The 9,939-nt window shown below is 47.5% G+C and overlaps 1 long non-coding RNA gene across 1 annotated transcript in view; it reads left to right on the plus strand.

Moving 5' to 3' along the window:
- The first annotated feature begins 409 nt into the window (after positions 1-409).
- Positions 410-9,939, plus strand: part of LOC108531290 (uncharacterized) — a 72,136-nt gene continuing 62,606 nt past the window's right edge. Inside the window, exon 1 of the long non-coding RNA XR_001886123.1 lies at positions 410-440. This is a non-coding gene — a long non-coding RNA (uncharacterized LOC108531290). The remainder of the gene's footprint in view (positions 441-9,939) is intronic.

Raw genomic sequence — 9,939 nt, forward strand, 5'->3', positions numbered from 1 at the left:
CCACCTCGGCCTCCCAAAGTGCTGGGATTACAGGCATGAGCCACTGCGCCCAGCCTCTAAGTATTTCCCATGCGGTAATCCATTCCATCCTCACCACAACGTGATGAGGTAAGTGCCACTATTGGCCCATTTTACGATTAGGAAACCAAAACACGGGAAGTTAAGACACTTGCCCAGATCGCACAGCCAGCTAGTAGCAGGACTAAAGTTTGAACCAGGCAGTCTGGCTCTCAGGACTGATTTTCCTCATTGTGAATCACCAAGCATGTCTCTGTACACCGTCAATGGAATAGCCAGGAATGACATTGTTTGTTTTAATCTTTAAAAAACCAAGTGTGAGCTCTTAACTTATTTTACCTTTAATGTTCTGTTTTTTCCTCCCACACTCTCAGATGATGGAAATGCTTAAGGCAAACTAAGGTAGTGTGAGACCACACCATGTAAGTGTGAGCATGGCTTTGTGGGTTCAGCTGTGTTTTGTGCGCTTCTGCCTTCTGTTCCCGCATGTTTTCTCCGCTGTTCTCTGATTCCCGCTTTCAGCGCTTAGCACTTGGGCCGCATGAAACTGCCGCTTCAAGCCATAAATCTTCTTTGTTCCTGATTTCATATCTGTGCTTCTCTCTCCCACAATCCCTGGCACTTGCAGCTGTCAGCCTGGCACCTCCCTGGGAAGGAGCTGGGGAGTCCTGGGGGATATGTTTGGTTATTGTTCTCTGACAATGAGTACTTGGATGATGAGCTTTTAGGATTCTAGGCATGTGTCCACACTCTCACTGCAACATACTACTACAGAGTGTGGAACCACGCATGTGGGCATCTCTGTACAAACCTTGTCCTTTGCTATGCAGCATTCTCTGGGGCCACCAGCCTTAAGCGGATTACTGCTGTAGGAGTCTCCGTAGAATGAATGCTAAGTGAAAGTAAACACCATTGTGCCAAGTAACAGGGCTAAAATGAGCCATGGAGAGAAGAAGTCATCTTCTCATGTATTATGTTCCCTGTGTACACTTGTGTATGCGACGCAACAAAACTATGACTACGAAGGAAAAAGAATAATGGGTTTCAAGCCAGATACGGACTCTAGTGGCTCTTCATTGTACTGTTTACACACACACATGTGCGCACACAATTCCTTCTGGTGTTCCTTGATTTTCCATTACCTATATCTCCAAACTGAGTGATTTCAATATGTGATCAACTCGATTTACAGAATAAATTGAGAAGGAGGTATTTGTCCCTAAGAGCATATCTGGAACATTTAAAATATGATCCTGACTGTGATTGCAGGGTTGGAACTGCCTCTCGTTCTCAATTTCACTGACGTTTCTGGTGTGTGTTGAATGGGAATTTGCAAGAAACTTCCCAAGATAGTTGGCAGAGATGACAAGAATGTAAAATTAGAGGGGCTCTCATGAGATATGACTGAGCGCTGCCCAAGCCCCTGCAGTGTTGGACCCAACCCATCGTTTAGAAACAGAATTCTAGAGCTGATGAGTCCTTAGAGATGGAGCCTTCACTCCAAATTCCTTAATTCACAGGAAATGGCCAAGGTTTCAAGAGAGAACGTAACTTGCCCAAGATGGGGGCAGAGCCTGGATTAAAACTTAATCCTCCTCTTCCCATCAAAGCATCTTTTTGGTGTGATGTCCCAGTTCATTTCTCTCTGGAAGAGAATCTCTTGCACACTACCAGGAGAGCCTTTGAAAAGTGAAGGAGCCTACATCCCAAGAAAGGACCCCAAGTCCCTCTCCTGGCTCTGCCATGAAATATCTGGGTGAGCTGGAGAAAGTTGCTATGCCTCTCTGGACCTTGGGCTCCTCATCTATAAAATGAGTTTAAAGCAGCGGATTTCAAAAGTACATGATGCTAAGTTTGCTGAGTAACCTCGGGCTTTTCATGCAGTTTCCTCCCGCAATATTCATTTTCCTCTGTAGGATTATGAAAGAAGTTATAGTCAGGCTTTGCAAATGGGGACAGCCTCCAGGAGCAAGGGCCTTGTGATTTTCTGTTACTAACTGAAGAAGAACAAGGGCAGGAAGGAGAAGGTGCAGATGAGGAGCACACAGCCTGTGCCCTTTACACAGACCTATCAGACTCAGATAGATGTGGCAAGCTCCAGTTTGGTCATCTCAAATCAGCCGATTTCAGTAGTTTGGGGTTATCCAGCTGGTATGTACTTCTCTTCTTCCTGAGATATCACTGATCAGAGCTCTGGAACTTGAGCAGATCCAGCAGGTGAACAAGGTTACATTCTCTCCTTTTCAGTGTATTGCTAACCAAGTTAACAAGGCCAGAGAAGTCCCTGAGGCGGTTGGAGAATAATTCAAAAGCCAATAAGGCAAGAATAGAAACCCACACATGCCAGCTTTCAGCAGAGTTTTGAGATATATCCTTCATTTACATAAAATTATGGAATTACACTTATCAACCAAATACGCAATGTCACTTTTTTAACAGAGCTTTCTCTTTCCATGGCAAGTAAATGACATTTTTATGATGAATTTTTTTTTCTTGGAGACAGAGTCTTGCTCTGTTGCCCAGGCTGGAGTGCAGTGGCACAATCTCAGCTCACTGCAACCTCCAGTTCCCAGGTTTGAGCGATTCTCCTGCCTCTGCCTCCTGAGTAGCTGGGACTACAGGTACACACCATCACGCCCAGCTAATGTTTTGTATTTTTAATAGAGACGAGATTTCGCCATGTTGGCCAGGCTGGTATCAAACTCCTGACCTCAAGTGATCCGCCTGGCTTGGCCTCCCAAGTGCTGGGATTACAGGCATGAGCCACTGTGACTGGCTATGATGAATCTTTTTTAGAGAGCAAAAACTCATCACTTGATTTAACATTTTGGTCCATGTGGGTTTTCATATATCAAGTTTAGCCAATTACACAATTTTTTCCAAATAAACGCATCTAGTCTGCAGCAGCCTTCCCTGAATCTGACACTGATTCAAAATCTGGTGGGAGGAGCAGGACAGGATATGGCAGAACAGGGAAAATCACAGAGGTGGATCATTTCTTGTGTACCTCTTAGGTTCTAGTGCACTGGACAAATAGCACCACAAAGAGCTATGGCCTCAGAAAGTATTACCAGGATAGAATTTCAGCTCCAGAATTTTAGCAGAGAAGGGACTGAGAGGCAGCGCATCTGGCTGGAAGGGTTGTGCAGAGATTCTTGATGCCACCTCTGCATGGCACTTCACGTAAGATTGAAAGATGACAATCCACCATGTCATTTGAGGGAAGCAGCTGCTGGAGATAATGAAGGGGACTATAGGCTCTTCTTGGCAACTATCACTGCCCTGGTGTTACCATTCCTTCTCCTGTAACAACTGCAGCACTGTTTGAAGAGGAAAATGGCATTCTTGGGCAGCCACACAAGACGAGTTGGTCTTCCCGCTGAGGATGCTGGGCAGGCAGGCAAGCATCACAAGCTCCTTGCCTTAGTTCTCCCTTTGCTGGAGAGCCCCCAAACAACAGTCAACCAGCTTGCAGTAGGGGGTGGATTTCAGGCTTCTTCCAGGTCCTTCTTTGCCCCTTCCTAGGATAATCGTTGTCCTGCTGAGCCCTCTAGTGACCAAACTGGAAACTGCAGGTGTCTGAGGAAAGGGAGGCAGGGAGAGGAAGGGAAGGGGAAGGAAAAGAGGAAGGGGACCGAAGGAGGAAAGGAGTCCTGTGGGCTGCTCCTGAGCCACAGCAAAGCACTCCACTGTCTGTGCAAGCCTCAGCCTGAAATACTTTCTAAATATTTCAGAAGAAGGGGCACATCTATGGCCTGAGACCGTAAAATATCAGCCTGGAGGCCTGATGGCATGTCAGCATGCAAACATGCCAAGTTGGTTTCCTGGTTAGCCACGGTGATGATGAGGACTCTGCCGTTTTTTTTTTTTTTTTTTTTTTTTTTTTTTGGTTAGACAAGATCTCACTCTGTCACACGGCTGGAGTACAGTGGCGCGATCTCAACTCACTGCAACCTCCACCTCTGGATTCAAGCAATCCTCCCACCTCAGCCCCCCACCCAAGTAGCTGGGACTACAGGCATGTGCTACCACACCTGGCTAATTTTTGTATTTTTAGTAGAGATGGGGTTTTACTGTGTTGCCCAGGCTGGTCTTGAACTCCTGGGCTCAAGCCATCCACCCACTTCGGCCTCCCAAAGTTCTGGGATTACAGGTGTGAGCCACTGTGTCCAGTCAACTCTGCCTTCTTTTCTGCTTCTAGTTACTCCAGCTTAGTTCTGAGAACTACTAGAAGCTCTAGATTTGGCCAGGCCTTCATGTCTTGCCGTAGAGGAAACCCCAGAACTAACTGAGCGTTCGAGAGTCTGAAGAACCAGCCAACAGAGCCTAGCCATCTGACAGAGATACACATTAATTTGCTCCCTCAGGGTCCTTCACAGACCATCCTGGCTCCTGGGGGCTGGGTGTCCCTGCACTGTGTGGGGGCCAAGGCCCTTGGCCCACTTAAGGTTCACTGAAAAGTCAGTGACATGTGGCAGATTGATTAATAAGAGAAAAGGCATATAAATTTATTTCACATGTATGCCTGGGAGCCTTCAGAATGAATATCCAAAGATTCAGGGGAAATTGCCCATTTTTCTGCTGAGGTTCAATGACGTAGGGACAGCCATATAGAAATATGATTGGACAAAATGGTTAGGATCTAATGCTAATAGACTGAGTGGGGAAACCCAGCAAGGCCTCTCTGTCTAGATTCTTCTTGGCCTCTCTGAGCCAGCGTTCCTTCCTTCCTGGGTGTGGGGCAGGACCCTCTCTGGAATGGGGGCCTTATGGCCTGTAGTCAAACAAGGTGGATCTGAAAATTTCTTTATGGCCAGTTTTTATACAGATAGAGCAGAGGGAAAGTTAGAGTACTATATTTAGATGCTATGCCTGGTTTTGGAAAAAGAGGGCTCTGGTTTCTGTGACCAGCCTTGGAGAAGAGGGATTCTATTAGGTTCACGGAAAAGTAATTGCCTTTTTTTTAGGTCGGGCACGGTGGCTCTAGCCTGTAATCCCAGCACTTTGGGAAGCCAAGGTGGGCGGATCACCTGAGGTCGGGAGTTCGCGACTGGCCTGACCAACATGGAGAAACCCCGTCTCTACTAAAAATACAAAATTAGCCGGGCATGGTGGTGCATGCCTGTAATCCCAGCTACTCGAGAGGCTGAGGCAGCAGAATCACTTGCACCTGGGAGGCAGAGGTTGCAGTGAGCCGAGATCATACCACTGCACTCCAGCCTGGGCGACAAGAATGAAACTCCATCAAAAAAAAAAAAAGTAATTGTGGTTTTGCCATTATAGTTTCTGTGGCTAGCCTTGGGGGAGAATGGGACTGGGAGACAGGAGAGCAGAAGAAGGTCAGAGAAGATCTTTTGCTTCTGAGGACTTCATTTTTGGGTGGTGTTTTCTGAGCCCCAGTAACTGCTTCCCCAGACATCCAACTGCTAGACAGACAGAAAACAAGCCCAGCACCACCACTACCTCCAACACCCTGATGCAGAGGGCTTCCCCAGGACAGGAAGTAGGTTACACCTGACTGATGTGAAACTAAATTGTTTTAATTGTTCCAAACTAGTGGTTCTCAACATGTAGCCTCCAGACCAGCAGCATTGCCCAGAAACTTATTAGAAATGCAGATGTTCAGACCCCAAACCTGCTAAATCAGAAACTGTGCAGGTGAGCCCCAGGAATCTGTATTCCATGAGCCCTCGGGTGATTCTGAGACCCCCCCAAGGTTTGAGAGCCACCACTCCAAACACTGATTCTCAAATGTCTATAGATAGAAAAGTAAAACTCTCAGTATTTAAAATGTAGGTTCTGACCCCTCACCCACAGATTCCGAAGTTCTACAGTGGTGTGCATAAATCTGCTTTTTGACCATCATCCAGGTACTTCTGATGTGGGAGATCCACAGGCCACCACTTTGACAGATTCTGCTCTAGAAGAAATAGCGCCATCTTTGCTAGCAATTTTACCTTCTCTCCTAGAGATAAATATTGTTCTCATGTCTTGCCAGTCATGAAAGAGATCTCAGCAAGTATATCATAGTATTCCAAGTCTTCAGATGGGATTGTAATGTTTACTTTGACACATTAGTTTTTGCTCCCCTTGTAAGGAACATCTCGGTAGTATCGGCATCATAACTCAGAAAAGAAATATTTCTCTGGAAAGAAATATGAACTACTGAGAGAAAAGAAAGAACAGGAAGCCTGTGGCTGGGTGTTTTCTGAGCATGGGGACACATCTCCTTGGGAGTCTGAGTCTCTAGGCTGGTCTGCTGGGCTCAACCAAGAAGCCGTGTGGTATCTCTAGGCTGTGAGTCCATCAGAGAGCAAGTGGCCCCTTCTTCCTTCTCAGAGAGCTGGAGATTTACTGATGCTTTCCCAACAGGACTCAAGAGGATAGCTGATTATCACACTGCTGGGGAAAAAAACGGCTTTCAAAATCTGAGGTTATGAGTATACTTGGCTTATACGGCCAACGCATTGGTCACTCTGGAAAAATTAAGTTCATATTTGTGAAGATTGTTGTGAATATAAAGTCCCAACGCTCCTCAACACAGCTCTAGGCCTACTGGGAGCTCCAAAAGAGACTGTTCTCTTCTGTATCACTTATCTCCCCCATCTAACCCTCCAGTTCTCTCCGGAGCACCCACACCTTCATGAGGTACTAATTTCTTCGGATACCCCAAGAAAACTAAGGATACTCAGTCACATTTTCAAGAATTTGACAGGAGTAAAGCAAGAGACTTGGCGCTGAAGCTCCTTGTCACCCGTCACCTAGGGTCCACATTGCCTTGGCACCAGCACTGCAAAGATACCATCTACTTGAGCAGTGGCTTTCTCAGACTCAAGCCTCTATTTTCAAACCACGAGGGTAGAGCAGGGGAAAAGCTGGGTCTTTCCATCGTTCCTTCCTCCTCCCTTCTGTCTCCTTTCCTTATCCATTTCCCCACATTCCTTTTCCCACCTTTTCCATGCTTCTGTTACTTCCACCAGCTTTTTTCCCTCTCCCTCTCAATTTTCTTGTTGGGCTGCCCACATCCTGGAAAGCAGTACCCCCTAACCCTCACACACACCCCAAAGAGCTCAAAGAGCCTCACCAGCATTAACTGCTGAAGCCACGTGCATCCTGCCAGGCAGGGAATGCCACCTTAGTTAACTGTAAGACATAATTAAAAGGCAGATCTCCCCGCTCTCAGACAGACAGAGAGAGAAGGGAAGCAAGAAAGGGCACAGCTGCAAAGGAAAATCCAAAGAGAAGCCACAAATGATTTGAATTTTAAACTTACTCGGTGGTCCAGAAATGTGCAGCCTGCTGCCCCCAGCAGTGGGGATCAGGACACTAGGCAGGGAAGGGAGGTGGAGGAGGAGGACCATGCTGAAAGCAGGGCAGTAGTAAAGAGAAGAAAAGCCTTTTGTCCAGAGAGCAAAGCCAGTCTTCACAGAGTTGTCCTGGTTAGGAAGAATCCTGTTTGGGAATTGGGAATAGGCCAGGCTGGCCATGCTGGCAGGAAGCTCTGACTTTCATCTCACTTACCTGTCCTTTGCTCCTGCCCCCAAGGCCAGCTCTATATTCTTTGCTCCTACACCAGAGCCACATGACCAGTGCAGTCCCACAGGGACCCAAGCTCACAAGGGCTCCCATGCTTGTGGTTTAATGCTCTGCAGGGCCAGTCTTCACATTGTTAATAGTCCTATCTTTGAATGTGTGTTTTGCAAGTGAACTCTGATGGGACAGTGAGGCACTGGAGCATGGCGGATGGGGGCATGGAGACTGTTCATGGGACAGCTTCCTGCTGCCTCCTCCTCCCTCCACCCACTTCCCAGTCCTACCCCCACCTTCCTGCAGATGGGTTCTCAGCCTACTCTCCTGAACCCTGAAACCCTGAGCCCTGCCCAGCCTGCTTTCCCTGTGCCTACCCAGTAACCACTGCCACCGTCTGCCCCAGGCAGGTGTCTGGGCACAGAAGAGAGGATCATAGTTGAACGCACCTATCCTGAAGCATCTCAGGGCAGGGCATAGCAGTGTCTGTCCCTGCCCAGGACTGGCAGTGCTACAATGTGTCTAGTGGACAGTGGACAGAGTCCACAGCTCAGTGAGGAGCAAGCCTATTGCCCACCTCGATCCAGTTACCTAGTGGAGATATTACAATACCTTTAGGGTCATTTGTCTGCCGTGGGTTGGGAATACCACCAGTGAGAAGGGGAGGTTCCTCAAGACAGGGGACAATGAGTTGGGCCAGCAGCTAGTGGGAAGGAGAATCTGAAAAGCCATCAGGCCTGAGTGATAGCCTGTGAGGATCCTAAGCACCCCCATGCCAGAGGGAGTGCTTTCAGCCAGTTCACTTGAGCCCACTCTGTGCCTGGGGGACCTTTCTCTCCCTCCTTCCAACCTTCTGGAATCTGTCTGTGTTTGCCTTTTCTGGCCAGCGCACAGCACCTTCCAGGGACAAAATGCAGATTGTGTGACTTCAGTGATTGTACAGATGAATTAAATGCTCTGACATTTGCATTTAAACTGGCATTGCATGAAATAAAAATGAATGGTAAATTAGTGGTAATTTGATTTTTTTTTTGTTTTTATTTACTTAGAATGACATTAAAAGTATATTTTCAAAATCCCACAACAAGATGAGAGGGACCACAGGAAAAGGGAAAATGTTTGTATTTTAGCACTTTTTCCTGCTTTTTGAACAATTTTAATTTAACCCTGGGTCTGCAAATTATGTAGCTGGTCCTATCTGCAGCCTAGTTCCACCTTGACTTGGAAACGATCATCTTTGCCTCTACACAATGTTAGAGGTGAAATTCTAATCCTGTAGGGGGAAAACAGTTCCCAATCTCTGACTGTAGGTAATTTCAATCTTATTATCTGTTTACCCACCAGAGAAAAAAAGGAGGAAACTTAAAGGTAAAAAGCAAAGAAGTGCTTGCATTTAGACAAGCATCACAGGGGAGGAAAAACAACTCTTTTACCCTTTTGAGTTCTTAGCTGGGATGAACCCCTGTAATAAAAGACAGGTTGGAGGGGCAGAGCTAGATGGCTGAATAGGAACAGCTCCAGTCTCCAGCTCCCAGCGCGAGCGACACAGAAGACAGGTGATTTCTGCATTTTCAACTGAGGTACTGGGTTTATCTCACTAAGGAGTGCCGGACAATCGGTGCTGGTCAGCTGTTGCAGCCCGATCAGTGAGAGCTGAAGCAGGGCGAGGCATTGCCTCACCTGGGAAGCGTAAGGGGAAGGGAATCCCTTTTCCTAGCCAGGGGAACTGAGACACACAACACCTGGAAAATCAGGTAACTCCCACCCCAATACTGCACTTTAAGCAAATGGGAACACCAGGAAATTATATCCCACGCCTGGCCAGGAGGGTCCCCTGCCCACGGAGCCTTCCTCATTGCTAGCACAGCAGTCTGCGATCTAACTGCAAGGCAGCAGCGAGGCTGGGAGAGGGGCGCCTGCCATTGCTGAGGCTTAAGTAGATAAACAAAGCCCTGGGAAGCTCGAACTGGGTGGAGCTCACAGCAGCTCAAGGAAACCTGCCAGTCTCTGTAGACTCCACCTCTGGGGACAGGGCACAGCTAAACAACAACAACAAAAAAAAAAGCAGCAGAAACCTCTGCAGATGCAAACAACTCCATCTGACAGCTTTGAAGAGAGCAGTGGATCTCCCAACACGGAGGTTAAGATCTGAGAACGGACAGACGGCCTGCTCCAGTGGGTCCCTGACCCCTGAGTAGCCTAACTGGGAGACATCCTCCACTAGGGGCAGACCAACACCCCACACCTCACACAGTGGAGTACACCCCTGAGAGGAAGCTTCCAAAGTAAGAATCAGACAGGTACACTCGCTCTTCAACAGTATTCTATCTTCTGCAGCCTCTGCTGCTGACACCCAGGCAAACAGGGTCTGGAGTGGACCTCAAGCAATCTCCA

Source organism: Rhinopithecus bieti, unplaced genomic scaffold (genome assembly GCF_001698545.2).
Source record: "Rhinopithecus bieti isolate Rb0 unplaced genomic scaffold, ASM169854v2 scaffold_7414, whole genome shotgun sequence".
NCBI classification, from domain to species: domain Eukaryota; kingdom Metazoa; phylum Chordata; class Mammalia; order Primates; family Cercopithecidae; genus Rhinopithecus; species Rhinopithecus bieti.